The 15,650-nt window shown below is 39.0% G+C and overlaps 1 protein-coding gene across 1 annotated transcript in view; it reads left to right on the forward strand.

Annotated features, from left to right (window-relative positions):
- The window catches only part of LOC126851120 (agrin-like), a 459,405-nt gene that overhangs the window by 370,884 nt on the left and 72,871 nt on the right, over positions 1 to 15,650 (forward strand). The window lies entirely within an intron of this gene.

Consider the following 15,650-nt stretch of genomic DNA (forward strand, 5'->3'; position numbering starts at 1 on the left):
TGCCGCTTCGAACACGCCGTGGTTACATCGATCCGAGAGAGTGTTCGCCGAGAGTGCGAAAAGCTACCCCCTTTTAATCACGCGATAGCGTAGGGCGACAACGAAAAACCCTTTTAAGGCGGAAATTTAGCATTCACCGCACTCTCGATTCTATATGATATCTTTTAAAATGTAACGTCCGGGCGTAAAATTGTTGATCATTTAAAATTGCAGGCTTGTTTCGTATCGCCGCAAATTGAGCCAGAGATAAAAGATAGAAGGCGCATGGATATAATACTTTAAATTCAGCTCGGATTTAATTAAACAAGATCGATTTTGATGGGATGTTTGAGTTAAATTTCCAATTTGTCCGATGCATCTTCTTTCAAGATATTGATTTTAGGATTTTCTGAGCTTTTGTGCTTCCATATTTGATAGAATTTGACTATTCTTCTTTTTGCAATTTTTTATCACTTCAAATAAAAGTATTGTTGCCTCTATTTTTCAGCTAATAAAATGATATTTTTGTGTTTCCTGTAAAATGTTTTTATTAAAATATTCAAAAGTTGTTTTTAGACTAAGCGATATCTCTGATCATTTCGCTGTTCGAAGCGACATTACAAGTTAATTTCATATTCAAAGGTGACGCGAATCGATTACGAGGAATTACGGAAATCGCGTACCGCAATTCCGATTGGGAAAACCTTCACGTCGTCGGTGGCGAAAATCCGCACCCGGCATCGCGCATTGCGGATAATGTCCGGTTCGGTCGGTCAATCTCAACGTTTCGGAGCTCGGTTTATCTAATTCCCGCTTGATCACGCACACACAGAGATAATCGACTGCATCCTCGAAAGGACAAGAATTTCGATTTCGCGGCGGTGAGCCGCGGCTGAGCGTGCGAATTCGTGAACGTAGCACCGGAAAAGCCCCCGTCGTCGTTGCAGCAGCAAGGCTAGCACGAAAATTGAGGGAGAGAAAGGAAGAGAAAGAAAAGGAGAGAGAGAGAGAGAGAGAGAGAGAGAAGAAAATGCAGTGCAGTGGGACATGAATTCGAAGAATGACACAGGGCATGTAAGGGGAAAAGAGATTATGGGAGACATAAGCGAGAGGAAGAGGAAGAGGTAGAAGGTATCCCCTTCTCTTCCTCTCCCACGTTAACCATGTATGGGCGATCGGACAAGATGGGTGAAAAGGGAGCGAGTGGAAGTGAGTTGGTGGGTGCTCGGTGTATGTCGATCGTACCCACGGAATATCCGCACTATCCTGCGCGGAAAATCGGTCCGCGCAAAGAGAGGGTGGAAAGGCGGAGGGAGAAGGGGGAACGACGACGATAGAATGGGTGTGGGTGATCGGTGAAACGGAAGGCCGATCACGTAGACGGAATTCCGTGGCGCTTCCCTTACCACGCGTCGAACTGAATTAAACCAATCTCGCTTGGGATGGGGGCGGGGAAGGTTGTGCGGATTTAAATAATTGAAATAAACTGTGAGCACTCGCCGACTCGGCACGCCGCGACCCTCCGGAAAAGGGGGACGTCTCGCTTTAGCCCTCCCATTTTCAATTCCTGACTCGAAAACGATTTCTCTCCCGCTATCGCGAAGTCAAAACTCCTTTGTAATCGCGCTGGAATCGATCTGTTATCGTCAACGCCGCTTGTCTTCATGTTTTCGTAATTTTTATGTTTCGAGATACGATAGTTGTGTAAGACAAACAATTTGCATGCACTAGATGCGATTAATATTTATTTTTGAATAGTATAATAATAATTTTGAATTTTATAACGTTAAATTGATTTTATTAAATAATAAATAATAAAGTAAAAAAATACTGTACAACAACTATATTCAGCGTCAGTTTTTCGTAAATTATTATTTTTTTTAATGCATTAAATTTCATTAAATTATAACACGTGATTCGATTATCTCTCTGAGATTATACATCGCAATGCTAAAAGGAAGGGGAAGTTATGCTTATATCTGGATTTATAATCGAGGAAACTAGGTGTCTGGTCCAATTTTAGAACTATTTCCGTTGATGCGAAAGTATTACAAATCTATAAAAAAATTCTATTTTGCTTTATGATATAACGCTCGATATAACGTCCGCGTGCTTGCGTGTAATGAGTAATCTGTTAATTTAATATTCTCATATTATCATCAAATGTATATACACCTAATATTTTAAAGTTTTATTCTTACTATTATAATTTAATTAATTTTTCTTATAAGATCAAAATCTAATAATTTTCTTATATATGTTTCACATTTTTTTTAATGTTTAAAATTTTTATTATTAAATATATCTTAATTCGTGAGCTTTTATGCGAAAAAAGTCATCCTTTCAAATGTAAGTACTTTACATTTTTTTTACATTCACGAAAATAACTCACCGTCCGAACAAATCTAATGTATCTCTTTTCTCTATCCATCCTGTTTACACAGTTCTGTATCTGATTAATAAAGCTTTACAGATACAAGAAACACATAAAACTCCATTTCTCTTTTACAACGTTTCTCCGACCCACCCTACGTTCGTTCGTTCGTTCGCTTTTTCAACTCGGAGAACCGTTTTCCCCGAGCGATCATTACACTATTGGAGTTACGAGCCGTTTATTCACCATAAAGACAGAAGTAAGAAGAGGCTTACTCGTAGAAAGAGTGAAATAGAGGGCCGTCGATTCGCCCCGTCTCATCCTTCCTTTCATTCGCGGATTCATGAATGAGAAAACGCGAACACGGCACCGCAAAAACGTTCTATCCTATTTTAATTTTATTTTGTCATCTCGCAAAATCGGGCACAGACCTTTTTCTCTCGATTCTAGCTATAAATGGCTCGCGATACCGAGACTCGCGGAATATAATTTAATTTCAAATCATTGCTCTCGCCAGACGACACTTGAGCACAGCGTTGAGATCTCCATTAACGAAACTTTTGCAATGAAAACTGCTGCAATAAAACTTTACAATAGGAAGTCGAATAATTTATCGTACATTCTTTACGCGTAGCCACATGTTTACATTGTGCTTTTTCTGCCACGCAATAAAATAACAATCAGTAACTTTATATTTCTGTTATAAAATCTACATTAAATTTTGTTTCATACACGAGTATAACCTTATATACAATATTACAAGATAACTTGCTTGATATATATAATTTTGAAAAATAAATAAAAAAAATTGTGTTTTTAACCTCTAATAATAATTAATTTAATAGCTGATAACAAATGTAATATTTATAGACCGATTGACATGAAGAAAAACATAATTCTTGATATAGATTAAAATTGGAAACCTGTCGAAGAGCTCTCGAAATGAATTTAGACGTTACTTAGGAGCGCTTATACAGGTCACGCGAATTTATCGATCGTTATCCCGAATGTATGTAACGTGCAAAGCTCATGCGGGTTATCCGAAAAGGACGACCACGAAAATTCTTGGGATAATCCTCGGAGTCAGAATGAGGGAAGTGCGCGCTTTTTATCCCCCAGTAAAAGGGGGACGGAGGGGCCGGGATGCGAATCCGGCATCCCGAAATTCTCGTCGACGGGCGTTATCGCAAACTCGTTAAAATCCCTCCGGCTGGATTCCCCGTTAAAATCCCTCCGTAAGGATTCGGATCTTGCATTCGTCTAAAGATTCATTCCTCATTCTCGAGAAGGCACCGCCGCTCTCTCGTGGACGACGACGTTCGGGAAAAAAGCCCGCCGCCGTAACCGTCGCTTTGGTCTCGCAGAAAAGTTATAAGCCGACGGATTATAATGGCGGGACGATAAGAGAGAGAGAGAGAGAGAGAGAGAAAGAGAGAGTGAAAAAAGCGAACCGACCGACTAGGAATCGCTATTAACCCGTCACCGCCTTTCCCGGAATCCCCCGAGGATCCGGTGATTGCGCTCTGGGAATGGTAGAAAGTTCGGAAGTGAAATGTGCGAAAGGAACAGATTGATAGACGGGCAGAAAGGGGAAGGTAAAAAGGCGCGAAAATAGCAATTAATCTTACAGCTGAGTGTGAGATGTTTAATTTTTTTAGATTCTTCCTAAAATTGAAGAAAATTGTGTCTCGTGAAAAAGCTTATTTTACGTCAAACATTTATTTGTCATGTGTTTTGTATGGTAAAATATTTTATGAAAACATCTAAATAAATCAGAGTACAATTTCTCTCTTTTTACACGTAAATCAAATTATAAAATAATAAGAGAGGGGGAATATTATCAAGTATAGCAATTAAATATAAATATTAATATTATATATTTGCTTTAGAAAAAAGTTGATTTTATTGAACAGAAAGAAAAGTAAGACAAATTGCGAAATTAGTAAACGATTTTACAGACGATTAATGCTCCAGCATTTGCCGATTAATTACACGTTCTAATTAAAAAGCAACCTGTGGATTTTCAGTTAACTTGCGTGCGCGCGTTTGCGTCAAAGGGACCACACGTGTGGACGGTTAATTTAATCGAGGAGTCTAAAGCCGAAGAGTATCGGTCATCGCTACAATGAAAACGTTACGCACGCAAATGCGTACGGTCAATTGCGCAAAGCAATGGGTATCGATTTTCCTAAATTAGAGAGAAACGTAATGTAAACATTTCGCATGGGTATCGGCAATGAAAGCGTTCTCGATTTCGTTTAGCGATGTCTAGAAATTGGCGGTCCTCTCGCCTAATCGAGAGGCAAAATAATTCTCAATTGCCTGAGCCAATCTGTCGGGCCATTAATTACGACGCTTCGCGTTGTCGCTATTTACGTTGTCTCCCTATACTTTGGCGTTTTCGATTTGATGATAAACCACTTACGCAAAGTATTAAAGCGTGTTTAAACCACGCGATTTTCAAATAATACATTTGTGCTATTGGAGTGCTTTTTTTTTCTTACGTTTGAAAAAATTAAACAGAAATCTATTTAATTCTCGGAAAAAAAAAGAGGAAATATAATAGGATGAATTTTATAACACTGTATTTGTGTAACTCGATTGAAACCAGTAGATTAGATTTATCAATGTACGTCAAGTTTGAATGCAAAATTCGATAAATGCAAAATTATTGGATTTATTACGCGCAGCCATCGTCGATTCCTTACGTTTCAATTGGCATTTTAGCATGAATGAAGAGACGATAAAATCAATATTGTAATGACATTAATACCGAGATATTGTCATAGAAATCGTGCAGTGTAAATAAATCTATACAGTTTCGCGCAAAGTTAACGAAGTTTGCCCAATTGATAATTTAACAAGTATGCAAGCGTCATACAAATTATTAAACAAGGATAGCCTTAGTATCGGTAGGCGCCAGTAATTAAATTACAACTTATCGATTCTCCGCTGAGAGTCAACAGAATTTCCTAACTGTGTCTATCTAACTTGAATGGAACGTTTCTATTTGCGGTGCAATCGATCGGATGATTTGAATGTAGCGTTCATCAAACAAGCCGAATGTTCTCTCGGGAATTGAGCAGCAGAGCGCGTTCTACGTTATCGTCCGCAAGACGGACAACTTCATTTGGAAATTGATCGCAAGAATGCAGAAATGCAACGAGAGAAAGGTAGTTTGCCTTAATTCAAGTTGGAATTGAAACCTGCCTTCCTCTTGCGAATCTGTCATCGCCAAGTCTTTTACATTATAGCGCGTTTAATTTCAATCGAAGTAGAAATAGTTGCTAATAATTCATTCAGCGTACAAATCTTATCGGATCCTTCCGTTAATCGTACATTCCTTCCAGGGAAAGCATACAGAAATATCGAGACCATTTGGAACGATCTCCAAACGCAATATCTCCGAGCACTCGGGAGGGATCGTTCTCGCATGAACGATTTTCCATTTTACATTTCATTTCGGACGCCGGAGTCCGTCCACGTGTCGGGCGTGTAACTTCGCGAAACAAGAAAATTGCATGGTCCGCATCCTCCGGGTACTCAGCTTCCCTTCTTTCCCCTTCGAGCGACCATCCTCCCACACCCTCCCGTGTCGATCTCGCGCCAGCCGAGAAAAGTTCCAACAAGTTGGTGATGCCTCTCGCACCCACCTTGCCGCACTTTTCCCACCGCAAATCCGATCCCGCGGGCGCGAAGTTTTCGAGGTAACCCTTCTCGCCCCTCCTCGAGCCAATCCCACTTCTTTCTCCCTTTCGCGAAAATCTATCCACGAGAACAAGGTGGCCGGCTACTCCAGCAACCAGCGACGATCGTGCCGAGGGAAAATTATTTATAAACGTCAAAACAGCGCGGCGAGCCGCGCCGCGGCTACCGTTTGCGGAAAGTTGTTGGGGGCGTGAAGGGAATTTACTCGCCGGCAACTCCGCCGCGGACATCCTTCGCGAAATTTTCGCGCCGCGCGCGGAGACTTGGCGAATGTTCGGCGAACGTGATTAGTCGTCCCGCCGCGCCGGTGTAGAAGGCGTAATTTACGAGCACGAAACAGCGGAGTCTCGGAAAAGAAGGGCAGAGACCGAGAAAGGTCCTGGAAACGACGGGTGACGCGGAATATTGAAACCGCTCGGGGCAATTCTTGCGATTACCGTCCGTAATGGTCCCTGAATTTAGATCGGTGTTGGACGTGCCTGCGTAAATAACCGTAATCTACGTCTGCGTGTAAGTACATTCGGCGAATAAATGTAAAATTTATGTACCGCGCGTGTAAATGAATCACTTGGGAAATGAAAAAGCATATATATAAGGAACTCGTGGAAAATTCTCTCATTCTGTCTATTATTCATAGAAAATGGACACATGTCGTGCTATCGTGCTCACATAAATTCCAACATTTTTGTAAAACATCACAAACAATAAATTTCGCTTAATACGATTTTGAGAAAGATAACATGCGATAAATCGATGGGCTGCTGTTAAACGAGATATACGCGGCTTTTGCTGCCTCGCCAGTTATTTGTATCGCCAACATAAATGCGAAATAAATACGAAATTTGTTGCGCCGCTGCGTCACGGCGGACATTTATCTACGATAAAAACAGCATCGAGGTGCATCACTACGTCACATGCACGAGCGCTTCGGCATTATGTCGTAAGTCTTTCAGCATACCGCAGGATCATAGACAGAAATTACACACATATTTCTTCGCGAGCCGTAAACCTATACGTTAGTCTACCCTAAATCATAAACTCACCGCGACTCGTCTGTGAAGCTATTTCGATAGACAGCGACAAATACATCGCGTGTACATTGCAAACACACTTATACATATTCGCGAAGCAGCACACTGCGCTGCCTCCGCAAAATACCGAGAGCTTTGGCATCTGAGAAATTACAGATTGAGTGGAAATTATCGTGTAATCATATTTATTAGCTACATATAATTAAATAGATAATTTTTTCTTTATTAGAAACAAATAATGATATATTTTGGATGAGAATTTAATTTAAAGAGTCTATATGCGAAAGGATATGAGAGTGTTATTATTTATTCCAAAGCAACTTTTAATTGATTAAATTAGTAAATTTGTAGAATCTCAACTTTGAAAATTACGTACAGGTGTACGAATTTAATTTCCGAGAAAAAGCAATTTAAACTTATTTTTTGAATGTTTCTGATACATATATCCTTTCACATTCGGGTCAGTATATTTTAATTAACGTGACACAATTAGAAATTGTTTTTTTGTTATTACTTTTATTATCAAGATATTCTGGATGCTTTGATTTATATTTATGTTATTTATATTATTTTATATTATTTTATATTATTTAATCAGATCTTAATTATACATATACGTCTTAATGAAGTCTAAATTTATTATTCAAGTGGAGAAGTTCGACTCGATTACTCTTTACCTTAATTTAACCTTCGCGTAGGGCCACTTACAACAGCAGATTTATACCGACACGACTAGACTCTATAAGCACGTTCTCCTTATACAATAGACTATGAGCAGGTGTTTCACGAATCATAAACATGCGTCGCTCCGTAAATTCGCGAACGCTCGCGTATGTTTCTTTGTGTCCTCATAAATCATAAATTTATATTCTTGTCGACTATAAACATATTGCAGGCCTGAGAATGGACATTCCCGTAAATCGCGCTGCACTCCTGCACCGTATTTAGCATTCTATGCCATTTAACCCTGCTACAACCCGAATGTTTCCTCAATGCAGCTAATTAAACTCCTAAAAACTTAAATCGCATGATGTCGTGTGTCGACCAAATCCCATTTTTATTTCTCATTTTAAGAGAGATTATTGTCGAGAGTCATGCGACGGATAAAATCAAGTAAATTAATTTAATTTAATCATTTTTTTTTAATTTTCTACGGAAAATAATTAATGCACATTTTGCAAATTATACCATTTTCAGAGGTTTTTACATGCTGCCTCCCATTTAGCTTTTACGGATCCGTATTTAGTGCGCGAGTCCTAAAACCGAACCACTCTCGTCCAGCGAATTTTCAACATTACCGTCGAGCGGGATGGACGTTAATCCAAAAGTTTCACGGCCAAAGTTGGTCGGGATCACCAGTTTCTGGTTCGATGGCACGCCGTGGGCCATTGGCCGTCCCCGTGTTCATGAACAATGAGCCCCGTGACATTTCGAGCCGTGGCTCTTTACTTCCGGTTTTACGAAGCATCCGTGCCTCTCTGGAGGGCAATTGTCGGTCGTTGTTCGTCGGAAAATCGAAGGACAACCGCCGTATTTGCGGCCGCACTGTAAATCTCTGTCTCCCTTTTTCTCTTTCTTAACTACTCAATCCGCGCTCTCGCAGGTGTAACATTGTTTTTACGATTTTGTATTATTTACGAAAGCGCATATTTGCAACAATTTATTTTAGAACGCTCGAAAGGATAAATTACGATAAAATTCTTTCTCAAAGATTTTCATCGTAATATCGAAAAATGAGACATAATTGTTGATCAACGACGGGCTTAAGCATCATAATAATATCACGAACCGCGGATATTATGCAAAGCGGATGAATACATCGTACTTTCGTAACCGTCTGTTACGGGAGTTTAATATCGAATAAGGTATCCCTGAATCGTAACTTGCCGGGAATCACGGGGAAAGGGATGGAACGAGAAGAGATCGCGGAAACAAACTCGTTGCGGAGAATTTGCAATTCACCGAACGTAAGGAAGATCTCGAAGGGAACAAAAGGCCAAAGTTTGAACCGACATTGCAGCTGACGTTGTCAGATATTAAAAATGATTCTCATCGCACTTGATTTTCAGACTAGACACGCGACGTGCGATTTAATTACATCGAGTTCATTCACTTAGTATTACCAGACAACTAACAAGATTAAGCATCAATATCTGACTCGTGAGAAGGTATCAATATAAAAAAAAAGAGAAAACAAAAACAAAAATCACTGGATAAATTCATGATTTTTTAATTATTCTCGATTTTTAATTTGTAATCCAAGGAAACTTAACAAATGAACGCGTTTCTTCTGGAAAACATTAATTTACGATGTGAAAAAAAGATATCTTGAGACTTTTCTCGCGAGTATCAACGTTAGACACGTCGATCAGCAGTGTCTCTCGTTCCTATTATCGAGATCATTATCGACATTAGGCGTTTCAGCAACACGTGGCATTATTATCCGAATTGCGTGTAACGCAATAGAATCGCATCGATATGTTAGTTGTGAGAAGAAAAGTTACGTATAAATATCTAAAATGACCAGTTTCTTTCTCTTTTTCTTTTCGAACAAAATATGTCACGTGCTTCGTCCGATCCGATATGCTAACGTTACAGCATCGCCGGCGTTATCATCATCATTATCGTCATCGTGACGTTAAGGCACTATTATTGTGCTCACGCGATACTCGATTTACGTACCGATCGGAGAGCCAGTCTCTCTCTCTCTCTCTCTCTCTCTCTCTTTTCCTCTTTCTCGTCCTCTGTACGTCGGGGACTTTTACGAGTCCGGTTTTGGAATTTAAAGGACGCTGCGCGAAACGAACTACCGTATCACGTTACCCGCATGAATATGTATGTCATGGTATGAATGTACATAAGGGAAACCCCGCGTATCCTTGCTGCGTTATATATTCACGAATTTATAATCGTACGACAAGGGCATTGTCGCTGGTCGCTTCTGGTCAATTCTTCAATAACAATATTTACAATTAAAATATTACATCGACATCATATTATAACATTGATATCATTTTTGGTTCGCTTGTCAGCTTTTATAAATATCTCTTCTTATATATGTATATTTAATTGAAAAATTTCCATTAGAAAGAATCCGTTAAAGTTTTTAATTAAATTTAATAATAATAAAATTTCCAATAGGATAGTGGGCTTGAAAAACGTATATATTTATTCTGGAAATAATATATTTATATTTCTAGCCAAGGGAGAGCGCACAGACACAATAATAAAGACCACGGTTTTTATCAAATACAAGCGAAATGTGAAACCAATGAAAAAGCTGGAAAAATCGATTGCCGTACGTCTGTACGTCGGCATGGATATACGAATCGACTGGCAAACGTCCAAACATTTCGCCAGAAATCGTCCCAACGCATTTGCACGTGTCAAACCCTATTTACAACGCACATTGCCCGTTGAACGTGACAAAATTAGTGTATAGCAACAATCGAGTAAACGGATATAAATTTCGTCTGGCGCAAAACGTCGGTGAATATTACGAATGACAATCGCGCCGATTTTAATAGATACACACACACACACGCGCACATACATCCGCATGAGACGAAACTTCGATATCAAATCACGTGTATTGCACCACGCCAGACTATTATTCGTTCGATCGTCAAAGTTTGAAAAAAAAATTATATATATATATATATATATATATATATATACATATATGTATCACATTTCAGTGGGAAATAACTTTTAATGAATATGGGAAAAAAAAGTCATAGCCAACATACACGTTTTCATAATATGCATCGTTAAATATCAAATATCACAAATAATTTCGTGTTCGGTAACGTTCTGCTTGAACTCTCATAAATCCCCATAAATATATTTTCGATCATATTTTGCGCTTTTCAAAGCGCACCTCGTCTATTTGCGCGCAAATAATATATTTTGCATATTCTCAATAATGTTGAATCGATTCGAGTTGGTAAAAAAAAATTTTTTTCCTCAATTTTTTTTTACAATAATACGCGAATCAATCTATTTTTCCTTAAAGATAAGGCAAAGATAGAAAGGGAAATTTTCTTTTGTTCAAAAAGATGTCTGTGCTGACAATAGTTGCTTTGGAAACTCTGAAATATCGAGTATTACTTAAGTAGAGATAGATAGACGATTTATACGCAAATATATCGATTGACGAACGAATATCCCTCGCTTATCAGATATCTGGTGTAGCGACGCGCAATTTTGTGACATCGTAAATATTGATACGTCCGAGAAGGAAAATTTGATTTACATGAGGAATCCATTTATTTCGTCGTACCCGCGGCTGTGTACGGGGGTTTAATGGTCAATTTGAATAAATACGATATTAAACCCTGTGTTAGATCGCGCGGCCGATGTCGACTCCGTGTAACCGGTCACTCAAATCAGGAAAGAGAAAAGAAAAACGGCTCCAACACGAGCCATTAGCGTTCGCGTCGACTCGTGTGCATTTTTGTATTGTCAACCGCGGCAAAAGATCGCGATTGAGAGAGGGAGGAGACACTCAAGGATGCATTTTAATTACGAATCTCATTATCAAAAAAGTCACAAATTTTCTACATTATTTCAAATAATTAATAATCAAATGACGTTTCTTGCGATATTTCGTGTAACAAATGTGTACGAGTAGAAACATTTGCATACAATATTTGCATGCTCTGTTTTTACACTATATCTAGATAACTTAAATTACATATATCATCTACACATTGATAAAATTAAATTTTGATTAAAATTTATCATAATAAAAATTTCAGAGAAAATTTAAATATCAATATGTCTTGTAAAAATTTAAAAGACACATATGCATATATAGTAATAAAGGCGAATTTTTTAATCAACTGCTCACTAGAAGACGCGCATTTCAAAACTTAATCAGCTGATGAATAATTTGCATAAATAATAGATTAAAATATTGCGCCAATCTCTGCGTCCGGTACTGATTAAAATAAAACATATATATCTTTTTTATATTCCTCCTGTATAGAGGATAGCGATTAAACTTCGATGAACAGCAGACGCCGAGTACTTAATTCGCGGACATATTGATGGGACGAGCGCGTAGAGCGGGTAATTAAATCCATTCGGTAGAGAAGGGGTTGTGGAGAGGGTGGAGGGGAGGGAGGGGGAGAGGTTCTCTTACGAATAGCAGCAGATAGCGTTGAATAGATACGGGCCGCATATGTCCGGCAAATAGAACTTGTGCACGCTGCTGCAGCAGGATGTTCAATCGAACAGGACGCGTTCAATGTCCCGAAAGGCTATCTGTCTCGATATACATACGTACCTTGGCGTGCACGCGCGCGCAAAGCGCATCGCTGCGTAATGCAGTGGCGGCGATGAGAGGCCATATTAAACCGGTAATGGTGCCATTCAGTCGCGCGATAACGCGTCCCGTTGTTATCTCGCCAGTTATCTCCCGTCCGCGCGCTCCGACCGGACATTTCTTTCCCCGGCGACCGGTTCTCCCCCGTATTGTTTCGCTGTTTCCGTCCTCCGCTTACGGATCCGAGATGCATTATTATCCCGTTAAACTCGCGTTTGTATCTTTCTTCTCTATCCGAGAAATTTTAGTTTAATTTTCGCGTTGGCTTTTCCACGGAATTTTCGAAATTTGCTCAAGATGAGAAGGCACACCATGAATTATGTATGAATATATATCTTTTATTTATTGTAATTAACTGATTTGTTAATTTTTACTGTGTATAAAAATTCTGTATTTGTAGTACAAATTGATGGCAAAATTTTTCATGTCGCTAAATAATATAATGCAACAGCACGAAACTGAATTGAAGCTTCTATTTGATTAACGCACAATTTATTACGATGATAAATAGCTGACTCTACTGCATTAATATCAAGCTTAGAGCTATCACGTGAAGTGACATTAAGTGATATAACAGGGTGAGTGCAGAAGTGAAGGAGCATGTGTATCATGCTGTTAATTGCGTTAGAGTAATCAACTACAACTTGAGAGTAGTGTCCTGCGTCACATTGAAGGCGATAGATAGAATATATATCTCTCTGGTATACGCATAAAAAATATTCTCCATACAGAATATTTATAACTATTATTTCTAAATAAATCAATCAATAAAAATCTGATAAAGATCCAAGTATTTTTGTCATATAAAAAAAAACGATCATTTTTTTTATCGAACTGCCAAAAGAAAAAAAATTTTTAAAAGCTCTTCCGAACAGTTGTCGCTACGAAAATTGAAGCCAGAAAAATTTACTTCCGCCAGCATAATCAACTGTTTTATTTTCACAACGATCACATCGCTTTTGCCCGCAGGATTTTTTTCACTCACCCATTCGCTAATCCGCGCGGGTAGAACTCGTTGAAATGTTTTCACATCACGATCGTACTACCTTCCAGCCCCCTGTCCATTCGCTGAGCAAGGACCTGAAACGGTCTACCTACCTCCCCTCGTAACATTCGCGGAAAAGCGAACGCAGCGGGGCAGGATGCGATTCCAGGATGCACTTCCGGCGGCACTGATTCCGCCAGCAAACCGATCCCCGATCTCCGACCTGCAATGCAAGCAGGCAAGCCGCGCGCTCGCTACGCAGGAACGGAACTCGTGATCAAATGTTGTCTCGATATACTCCGGAAGCCTCCCTCCAATCTCTCTCTTGCAATTCTCCGTCTCTGCTTTTCTCCGTGATCTCCGCATCCGACGTATGTATACACATCTGCGGTTAAGATTATTTGTGCATCGCGCAAATGATCCCAATTATGCTGGATAAGTCGGCTTGTATTTTTGACTCGAGATGGGATGGGCTTTTTTAACGCTTAAAATGATTAAAAATCAGAAATGACTAAAATAATTTTAATATTTTTTAATATTTTATTCTACTTTATTCAATCCTTATTTATCTTTGTTGTGCAAGTTCAAAAATACCAGAAAATACAATATCGTACGTTATGTTATATCGTAGAAATTTCCTGACATATCTCGCAAAGAAGCAAATTTCATTTCGCCATTGTGTCCGTACATTCGTCGAATGCAATAAGTTCTCGGACATGTGCGCGAGCAATCGGTCGTATCGAATCGAGCATGCGACGAAATATACGCGAATAAATCTGCGAAGGCCCGGTCACGCAGGATATCTGGATTGGGTACTTCCGTTTTGCTTCTGGCGGCGTGCTATTGCAAATTTCTCAATCTATTTCGATTAATCAGACAAGCCTTATTGTGGCGATACCTCCGTACCAAGAGGAGAATAATTCCTACGAAAATTTGTCGACTTTCTTGAGCCGGTAAAACCATTTTATATCGATCGTATAAATGGAAAGTATAAAAAAAAGATGATGTAATTTATTCTAGTCTAGATTGGAAAGAATTATTTTTAGTATACGTATAGGTCAATAATATTTTTTAGATATAAGGTGATAAATGTACATGTATATAAAAATGAATAAAAAAATAATCTCTTCTATATTAGTCTTATGAATCTGACTTTACTGAATCACTGATGTATTTTTTTTATCCTCTCCCTCTAAATTTTATCTTCTTCGATCAGAAAAGTGCTCGCGTACTGCATTAACGATAACGATTTTAGCCACGTACATTAAAAGAATTTTATGAGAGACCACTGACACATGAGATATTTTCTACATTTGCATTATGTCCGCGCTCACCTTCCACCATTTATAAAACGAGATATAAGGCAACACTCTGGGATTTGCCGTCTACAACGGGGCACATTCCGCTTGTCCTCTCCCGAGATTTTATAAGTTCGAGGCTTTAACCACCGGTGTAAACGTTCACGGGGCAGATTAGGAGGGGATTTTGTGATGAGGTGGACGCAAGGTAACGGTTATACAGGGTTTAGAGCGACCGCGTGGGCGCTCGCAAACCCTTTTACCCACTCCCTTCCCTTCCCCCGTCACTTCTCTCGAGTCCGTACTTCTCTTCCGGGCATCGCGCTTCCGGTTAATCCCGCTCAAGATCAGCTCTCTTCCAGTCAGATATCGATCAACTATTCGATGACATTTGATCGACCGGCGAAACGACGTTACAGCAAACTTTGTTACTCCAGCGTACGCGCTTTATATTTCACCCTCGTTCGTTTGCCTCGCGGCGTTTAAAACGCTGCGAAGCTTGCAAAAGATACCTCGCCAGATCTTTTTAACAAACTCGACGTTCGCCGATTCTTTTACGATTGTTGATTATCTACGAAGCGTCGACGACGTCCCGTCTCGTCTTTTGTCTTTGCACGACAAAAGTTGCTTTACTCAAATAATCATCAACAAAACTGAAATAAAATTTGTTATAACGTAAAATAATTTTTTACAATAGTTATATAATAATATATAGTTAATCAATTAATAACAATAACAAGTTAATCATTTTTTTTTTATTTTTTAAAATATTTTTTATCATGACGCTTATATAATTTGTCGTTAGTCTTTTAAATATCGAAAGAAATTCGAAGGTACAGTCTTGGTTTAAAAAATCATAATCACATATAAATAAATCCCCTTTTTCCTCTCTCCCTTTCTCTCCTTCTTTCTCTTTGTGCTCGATGCGCTATATTATGATAGGATA

The sequence above is a fragment of the Cataglyphis hispanica genome, chromosome 7 (genome assembly GCF_021464435.1).
Source record: "Cataglyphis hispanica isolate Lineage 1 chromosome 7, ULB_Chis1_1.0, whole genome shotgun sequence".
NCBI lineage: Eukaryota > Metazoa > Arthropoda > Insecta > Hymenoptera > Formicidae > Cataglyphis > Cataglyphis hispanica.